Source organism: Rhea americana, unplaced genomic scaffold, assembly GCF_003343005.1.
Source record: "Rhea americana isolate MKP2758 unplaced genomic scaffold, rheAme1 scaffold_133, whole genome shotgun sequence".
Lineage (NCBI taxonomy): Eukaryota > Metazoa > Chordata > Aves > Rheiformes > Rheidae > Rhea > Rhea americana.
The window spans coordinates 2279262-2289366 of NW_028185406.1; the positions used below are offsets into that span (position 1 = coordinate 2279262).

At 36.1% G+C, this 10105-nt stretch overlaps 1 long non-coding RNA gene across 1 annotated transcript in view; it reads right to left on the reverse strand.

Moving 5' to 3' along the window:
- LOC146599784 (uncharacterized) overlaps positions 1-8263 on the reverse strand; it is a 73267-nt gene extending 65004 nt beyond the window's left edge. The window contains exon 1 of the long non-coding RNA XR_014894931.1: positions 8167-8263. This is a non-coding gene — a long non-coding RNA (uncharacterized LOC146599784). The remainder of the gene's footprint in view (positions 1-8166) is intronic.
- Between the last annotated feature and the right edge of the window lie 1842 nt (positions 8264-10105).

A 10105-nucleotide genomic window follows, 5' to 3' on the forward strand; every position in this document is an offset into this window, starting at 1 on the left:
TTTTGAAGTAATACAGGTCTACTTAGCAGTATGCAATCTGTTCACTTCACTTTTCTTGTTATACTGAGAGGTGGAGGAGATATCTGAATGAAGATTTATGATGATCTTGTTCCTCATGCATTGTCTTTATCCATTTTCATGCCATCATAAAATGAGTCAATGGCAGTGACAAGGCTGTTCAAATTTTTAGATGAAAAGATTTACAGCATGTCAATTACAAAATTTATGCTAGTCAGTATTTTTGCATGACCCTGTTATTTTGAAAGCATTAAAATTTTTGGTTTGAATAATATGAAATGATTGGGTCAACTGAAGTAAAGTCATTCAATAGTATATGTAYTTTTTACACATATCTAAGGCTTTAAAGGAAGAACAGGAATGACAAGTAGTGAAAGGGTCTGATATTCCACTGAAATACTATAACTCAATAAATAAGCAGTACTATTGCTTCTTGGCTCAAGGGTCATAGCTCAAATATCATTTAAGGACTTGCCACTTGTTAACTCATTGTTAAGAGAAAAATGGTCTCTTCTGTCTACCCTTCTTTTTTTTTTTTCCTCCTGAACAAAAAGAAAATTTTAATCACAAAGCACTCCTTAAAATGGTGAGATATAACCCTCATACTGGGACACTAATGGCTGCTTGAGTCTGTTACACATGAACACCTGCTGCCTCTGCATTTTTTTCAAGAATGGTAGAAAATAAGCCTAGCCAATGGAAATAGAATACTGATGGGGAAAAAAAAATTACAATTGTTAGCAATGTTTATTTGCAGGTACTTGGAAAATTACATGCTTTTAGTGAGCTACTTGAGATAATAACGGCTCACGATTCAAAATGTTTTTTACTGGATGAAATATGTACTTTAATAGACATCAGTTTTATCAGAATGGTTTATAAAAACATGGATCAACAGTGCTCTGAGTTATTGTAGGAATTCAACATCATTACGTCTACACAAGCATGGAATGGTGACTGCCCAGCAAGAGGAGGAAAATGTAGCAGCAGAAGTCCAAGAATGGTGAGGAGAGAAGCATTTGGGGTGGACGAAAGGAATGCACAGAGATGGTCACAGATTTCAAGGACTGGTGGCTAAAAGGCCTACTCTAAAAAAAAGATTGTTCCCAGCAACTGTATCTTGGCAGGATCTTCACTTCCCCTGTAAAGCTCAAGGGCAAAGTACAATCTTTTGCTAAACTTTTTGTTTCTTGTTTTTCTTCTGCATTTTTCTTAAAGGTGTTAACATTACAGAGACATTAAATCTCAGTAGACGTATGTTTGACTGTGTACAGAAAAACAGGTGAGCAGCCCATGAATCTGCTGCAGGCTATGAAGTCCAGCCTCCATCTAGGATTCCTATACTCCAGGAAAAGGCATGGTCTAGAGCACTGAATCTGGCATTGTCTCCATGAGGTCCAAGGTCTGATACGGTAACTAGCCTTTTTCCACTCTAAGTTGGACTAAAACAAAACTAATAACAGACTGGAGACTAAAGAAGAATTCCCAGAAGTCATGTCATGACAGACTGCACCACCTAATTATTACACCGTTGTATCTCCTAACATTAAAACTGAATAAAAATATTTCTTTTCTCTGTGGTAATTTTCATATATTTTGCCAAAGTATTTCTTTGTGAGTGAAAGTTTTTTTGGCATCTGAACTGCCAGATATTTTTTGATAAAAAATAGACAGCCCTCCACTGCCCTTGCAGATTTTTGTATGTTTGACAGATAAGTCCAGTTATTTTATTCTCATGGGCCCCAGAAGATCTGTTCCAAAGCTACTGTTAAAAACCAGCTATCAGAATATTTTGGTTGACTTAGATCCTTGACCTCTAAGCTTGAAGTCTCAGTTGCACCTACAATTCAAATTATTTCTCATCTTGCAGTGCTAACATTTGTACTTATTCTGCAATGTTTCATTTCAGTTCTCTTTCTGATAAATGTAGGATCTCTTAACCCTGCAAGGCAAAATCTGAATTTCCTTTATAGAGGAAAAAAGTAGAAGCTAGACTCTTGGTCACATGTATGTCAGCTTTAGATCCTAAGAACGCTAAAAATGGCAAAGAGGAACTTCTTGTGAGTAAATAGATCTTCTCTGAATTGCAGTGACCCTGATGCTTAGAGAAGGTTGAGACAAAATCAGTCAGTATCTTCTGTGGACACCCTAGCTGCAGAAGAACTGTATCCCTTCTCTAAAGAAGCAGTTTTCTTTCAAAGTTACTCTGGTGCTTATATGGTCCAAGCAGAGGGCACCTGTGACTTGACAGGGCGTGACCTTCAGGTACTGTATGAGAGTACCTATAGCTATTACACTGTCGTTCTCCAAGTACTTTCTCTTTGGTTTGCAAATACATGCTCAGTGAATAAGACTTAGGATCAAGGGATCAACATATCGTTACTGAATAGGGCCTGTTACCTCCTCCCCTCAAGAGCTCAGCTATGTTGTCATCCTTTTATGTGGTAGGTACTTGTGCTAGTTAAAAAAAACAACAAAAAAACTGCTACTAAGAAAATTTTAATATTACATGTTTTCATCTTAACTATTTTAGATACATACAGAGATATTTTTTGAATGTTATCCTGCTGTGTACCACATTGCCACAATAATTTGTCATAGTGTCCAGCTTAGAACTCATTTTTCCTTCCCTTGTTACTTGAATAAAGTAAAAATTGGTGAACATTTACTACAACAGAAATTGAAGAAGTCGGACTCTGGAAAGACACTGAAGGCTTCTGCAGTAATACATCAGTGTTATGTATAGCTTCCATTTGCTATGTGGAACATTTCTGAAGCTTACAGATACATAAACATCATAAATATCTTTCTGCCATTGAATGATCTGCACAAGAAGGGAATGACTATCCTCTTTAATCTTACATATCCTGATAAGAAATCTGAGCCTTAAAGTGTCAGATATTGTACCAACAGGCAGTTTGACATAAATTCCAGGAAAGAAGACAGGTGATCTTCATGATATTACTCTGATCACTCAGAGTAGATGAGACTGGTATAGAGGAAACAAAAAGGAATTGAATCGGAGAGGAAGAAACACTCAGAAGAACAAGGTTGGGGAACAGAACTGCCCGACTCCCACAAGCCTGGCATGATGTCAAAAATCCTAAACTGTAAGATGCTGCAAGGAGACTGGACCACCCACAAGGTATTAGTGAAAGCTGTTAGACGCACAAAAAAMCATGAGGAGATAGAAGGAACACGCTGAGAGCATGCTGAGACAGCCTGCTTCTTCCAAAAACAGTGAGGGAGGGAAAGTAGACAGGCTGAGGCAAATTCGCAAAACCATGCAAAGAATACTGAAAAACAGAAGTGCAGATAAGGAGAAATATACATATAGAGACTGTTGTTCTTTGCTCTTTCTGCTATTTACTCTGGATGAAAGCATGAATATACAATCACTGGCTCTGCAGTTCCTGTTTCTGTGTCAGTACAATTAAAGGTACCATTAAAGGTTCCTGCAGAGAGATACTCACGAATGACAAATGCAGTGTAGCAGATCATATTAAGTTTACAGGAAACAGAGATTCAGCCTTGAATTACTATAAAACTGGTTTAATTGCATAATCCTCCATAATCCATCTGCATCAGATGAGAGAATTCAGGAATTTCAATTAAAAAAAAATATCCAAAATGAAAGAAACATAATAATGGATGTATAATGGGAGCTGATGGCCAACTATCAGGACAGTCTCCATTCCTCATTAACATTTCTGTACAGTATAGGAGTTAAAAGAGTTTTCAACAGGAAATCACAGGCTATGCCACATCCCCCCCCCTCCAGCTCCATCAAAAGACCTTACAGTTCTCCACCACTTAGCCCAAGTATTGGGAAGCATAATAAAGCAGTGCTCKAGAAATATGTTGGCTACAAAGGACTAAGTAGAAATTTCCTACACGTGTATAGATTTTTTCAAATGAGGTGARACAAATAAGGATTTTGAAAAGTTGCCTATATCTACCCATATTTCCATCAAACCCAATGAGTTTTAATTGTGCAGTGTTCTGATCCTTCTTGTCAAGAGTCACAAAGTTACTCAGGTGGGAAGGGACCCTGGAAGGTCCAACCTCCTGATAAGAGCAGGGTCAACTTTTAAGATGAGACGAAGTTGCTCAGAGCTTGAAAACCTCCACAAAAACCTCCACTCTGTGAGGCCTGCACAACCTCTCCAGGTAGCCTTTTCAAACACTTGACTGTCCTCAGGGTGGAAAAACTTCTCCTTGTATTCAGTCAAAACCTCCTCTGTTTCAATTTGTGTGTGTTATGTTTTGTCCTTCCACCACATGTCTCTGTGAGGTAATTATCTCAGTCTTCCTGACACCCTCTTTTGGGGGATGGGCAGGTGGCTCTTGGGCTCCCTGAGGCCATTACTTCTCCTAGGTAAACAAGTCCAGCTTCTCCAGCTTTTCCTCACAGGCAGGTTACCCAGCCCTCCATCTTGATAATCCGTTGCTGTATTCCTCTCAGTTTATCAATATCTCTCTTGTATTGCATTCTGGAAACATTTGCCCTATGGACTACACTTTTATAATGGAATTATAACACATGTGAGAAGCTATGTAGCAAAATTAGTACTGCCAAGTACCAAAAGTTTATTGAGAGACTTTAAGAGGTTGGAATTTTTCTTGAAATTCAAATTCAGTATTTATAAGGTTTATAATCACAAAACCCCTCCTTTTTATTTCAACTAGTTCTAAATCATCTTGCTTCACAGTTAAGAATATGATCTAAGTATACTATAGAGACTAGGGAGTCAGAAGACAAGCATTTTTCTTAAATTCTATTAATAGTTTTATCGGAATTTTTTAATTTGGATGATAAATTGAGTTGATTTATGATTTCTGAGTATTTGAAAGTGATAGCAGTGTGCAGGTTTTAGTTTAAACCAAAGCACACTGGTGTCAATGGACTTGGATTTAAACTTATAGAGTACACAGCTGGTAAAACGATGGTTGAAACAAACTCTCATCACACTTGGAGAAGACAGAACTATACATAAATTAATAGTTATGCCAAATAGCACTCACCCTTAAATCCAATTGTATCATCAGTATTATTTCTTTTAGACCTTATTAGCAATATTTTAATAGATTTGCTTATGTATTTGCTGTTAAACACTATCATACAGCTGAAGTGTGAACATATGGCCAGAAGAGGTTTAGTCAGCAAAGATAACAATGACACTTTGTGTTCTTAGAATTTGATTGAATACATTACCTCCAGTTATTCTATTTTCAGTTTAAAGAGGAAATATCCAAATCAAAACAAGTTTAGCTTTCAAAGCTAATATCTAATGATGATTTTCGTTTTTGTCCGTTGTTCAAGTTTGACCCTTGAAATGCGCAATTACATGTGACAGCTACAAATTATATATGCAGTTGCTGTCTCCTAAGCTGATCTGAAGTTTATCTTCTTACCAGATCCAGATCCCCCTCAAACACAGATGACTTTAAGCCAGAGTTCCTGTTTACTAATAAAGTTATATTATTTCTGTGAGAGATAGCATAAAGTGGGTGTTCTAATTGGTAAGTCCAACGGTCCAATGCTACAAACAGCACATTTTTGATTGTGCTGACCTTAGAACCCTCACACTCTGTCTGTCTGTCTCTCTCTCTCACACACATACACACACATTATATACAGTTCTCCCCAGAGAAGAAGATGCCCCTTACATAATAGATATTAGCCACAGTTTGGGAACCAATTCAGAAAACACTTGCCTAACATTTCTAGGATAGCCAGCTCCTCTGATATTAACGGCACAACCCAAGAACATACACATGGGAGTATTTTCAAGATTGTGTGTTGCTGAAAAGCACTTGGAGGAGGAAATAGAAGCAAGTCAGAATGTAATCCAGCCATTTTGGGGGATTACCACCTTTACAGAGCTATGCTTTAATAAATCATGTTCAAGTGAAATAAACAGTGTGTTTGGAGGGAGCAAGGGAAAGATTTTGTTGGCATCTGTGATCATAACACATTGAAAAGAGGCCATAAATACTCTTTTTTTTAAAAAAAAAGGCCCAATTTGCTCATTTTCTATATCAGTACTGTCTTAATACAATTAACTCCTCCCTACAGTAATATAAAATGAGTCTCACTGAGGCTCAGCCCTCTAACTCTAACTTAATTTTAACTTCATACTTTGTGCTATCCCAGAAATTCTCCTKGGTACATCACTGTAACTGCTGATCTATGCAGGCTGTAACAGGACTAGACCCTAGAAACTTTTTTGGTTTTGTTTTTTTCCATTCAGCTCACTGGAATGTCAAACACACCATGATACATGTTCTCTTTGAGACTAGGCATCTCTACATTTCACAAAATAGTAAATGAATAGTGCTTTTACAGTAATTTCTACTTCTCTTCTAGGACTACTGGCTTCAGAAACATCTTATTGCTATTCTAACTTTTGATAAGTGTGAATTTAGAAGCTAAAACAAAGGTAAAAATATACTAAGAAGTGCTAGAGAGACTTTAAATGCTAACCTTTTCACTAACATTTTTCTCTCCCAGAAGAACTTTCATGATTCATCATGAAGCCTACTGGGTCATTTTTTACAGCAGAGGTGCAGAGATCTTGGTGAGATCAAAGGAGCAGCTATTGTCCTTTCAGAAAATAACTAAAAGTTCATGATCAAGGATTCCTCAGTTATGGCAACGCCTTCTGAAAGGCTTTAGTACTATTTGCTGCAATTTGTTTAACTTCTTTTTTTCCCTCCCATCTTGCAGAGAAAGGAGAGTTTTGCCAAGTATTCAAAGTGAACAAATGGTATTTTTTTTCCACAATTACATTACAAATAAAGGCTAAATATTAGCTTTTCTCTCTCCATATTTGAGTATATATGTTGAGTATATATGTATACATATGTTTGTATATGTCAAGCTTACAATTTTTAAATACATACCTAACAGGAGAGGGGACATCATATTATATGAAAAATAAATAAATACATGCATTTGTAGAATGTGCAATTAAAAACCTATTTAAATTATGATAAAGATGTTTCTGCTGCATCTATTACAGTAATTTATAAAATTCTGCAACAGAAAAAACCTAGACACCATGGGAAAAGCTGACTTTCCATTTATCCTATTTTTTCTAATTGAAATAGTTCTGAAACAATGGCTTTCTGGATAGTAGCTGGCAGTCAAGATAGCCTTCTCTCCCAGGAAATTGCAGTACTTCTAATTAACATGTTTTCAAAAACCAGACTGTTGACAGTGAGCTGCAAGAGCAGAAAAAGGTTGCTAGGTATCTGCACTCACAAGACCTGAATTTTTTATTATTTGGGAGAGAATATATTGGAAAGGTTTCAAGGCAGGCAACTCTACTAAGAAATTTATTCTTCGATGACTGAAAAATATTAATTCAAATCTTTTTAATGAACTAATGAGTCATGTAAAACACCTTATTTTTTAGCAAGATCATTTTTAATCAAACACTGTACATTTAATTGGTTAATATTTGAGCTGCACTTTGTACATGAAAAAATGATCACCAGTAAAACAACACAGATGACAGAATGCTAGATAAAGGACAGAGTTTTCTCATGGTTGCTCAATTACAACATCTTCTGCTGACATGTTTTATGCCTAGCCTCTGCCTAAGACAATGTCTATAAGAAGTTCTATAAATATGCTTCTATACAAATAGAAATACACATTTCTTTATCAGCCTATTGATTCTTTTTGTGTACATGTAAACATAGTAACAAACAGTGGAATTTTTATTATATGTTAACATTTCAGAGACATCTAAAGAGCATATCAAGTTTGTAAAATAAGCCGAGACATTTTCAGGATTTGAAAAATCACAGATATAAATATGAATGAGATGCAGGTTCATTTTCTTTGTTAAAGCTACATCTTGAAATGGCAACCTGTTCATGCATATTATATACCCTTCATGCATATTCATTTTCTCTTCAGGATCCTTCATGCAGGATAGTATGCCAGAAATGCCCTCCCCTTTTTGAAATGACTCTATAAGCATTTATGTTTCATAGCTGTTATGAAATTATATATTGAAAAAATCAGGATCTCAGCAGGTAAGAGAGACAAAACATACCACTCTATTGATGGAAAAAAAGCCCTGTACAGCATTGTTCAACCAGTGAAAATAATGAATTTTGGTAAAAACTACTTACATCAGAATGCGAGAATAGCCCAGTTAAGCCAGTGAAATAGTAATGAGATGAGTCCAGCTAAACTATTATTCTTTTTCCTTTTTCTCTTGGGATTGAAAAGTTGCAAAAGCATAGGAAAGAAGATATGAGGGCAGGGCAAGATTACAGAGAAACTCCCCTTCCCCCATTTCATACTCTCCATATCTTAGATAATCCATAATAATTCACTTCAAATTGTGCTGGTGAATAATTCACCCCAGTTGGGACTATTCTGTGGTAATTGGCATAAAACCTTTGAATCACTTATTTCTATTTGTCTAGAAATAAGATTTAACTGGGTAGCATTGTATTGTTATATTTTATCATACTATTGTGATGGGAAGTCTAAGAACAAAAAGTTTAACTAGTATTAACCTTGTGCACAGAGAACAGAAATCGTACCTGACGGTTAAGTTTTTCCCCAGTTCATTAGTGGAGCAGTGCGTTCCTTGAGCAATTCCTCTTACTTCTCAAATAGTGTGTATATAAAGAGTCCAAATTTGCCCCAGCTTCACACATCATGAGAGATATAAGTAAACATTATTGAACTGATAGGGAGTCATTGTGTTCTGGCAGATGAGACTTTGAACACGGAATCATGAAGACCTGTTTCTAATTTCTGAGATGGGATAATTATATTTACTTTCTTCATGATGAATGTTCTGCTCCTTTGAGATGCTGAGCACCCTCCAGCTCCAGTGAAGTAAACAAAATGCAGATGTGACCCTCCATGTTAATTCATCCCCTTGTGTTTGCTGTGGGCATGATGCATGCTTTTTTCAGCTCTAACTAGACTAGAATAATAATTATCATCATTCTATTATCCCTATGTTATAAATTAAGAAAATCTTGCTTTGCAGTGAAGAAGCTTTGCAGATTTCAGCATATAAAGAGGAAATGAATTGGAAGAGACCAAAGATGCAGAACTCTTGTCAAACGTGTCTGAATTGATAGAAGTTGTGAACTACAGCTGCTAATCCAATGAACCAGATGGTATCAATTGTCAAACCAGGTGCAGGAAATAGGGTTGTTAGCCCTCCTGCAAATCAATTAGATCAGCATGAAAAATCTGTAAATGAACTTCCCACCAAACAAACAAATAGTAGCAAAAACTGTCTCGGGTGCTCAGCTGAGTCATGAATGATTGGTCCTTTTGCAAGTGACAGCTGCCATTAAATCTCTTTATTTCTTTTATGAATAAACTTAACAAAATTTAATTTTCAAGTGTTAACGCATCATTGGAAACTGCCTGATCCAACACCTTTCTTTGTATGAATCCATGCTAATTGGAAGCATCAGAAAGCATGAAGTGTGTCACTAAGCTTACACCAGTTACTATCGCGTACATGTCAGCAGGCCTTATATATTCCCTTAGACAAGCAAGTTTTTATTTCACTTATGAAAAATCATTCCCAAAATGATGCTTCTAAAAAATATAGGGTAATGTTAGTTAAACTGTTATTGGCTGTTGCTTTGTTAGTGTTTTTAATGAAAATTGATTTGCCATTTTCCTGAAATGATACATGATACGCAGCAGGCTTCACGAGATACTGTGAAGATTGGTGGGCTGCTAGAACTGGTGTGAGAACATATGAGCTTGTTAAGGGCAATTCTGGGGAAGTGGGAAGAGGGGAACTGATAAATTAGATTAGAGCACATCCTCTATTGTGTGGTATCCTAATTCTGACAGGTAGAAGTACAAGATGTTTCAAAAAACTGTCCAAAAATACTCATAAATGACCTGTCTTAGAAGGAATCTCTTCTTAACTATGCTCTATAAACAGCTTTCTCATCAAATATGGAGCAGAAATCTTCACATATTTTATTTTTATCATACCTAATATAACCAATTGTTATCATTATCTGTATAATGAACTTCCTACTCTCATCTTTTTTTTTTTTTTTTTTTTTTTTTTTCCAT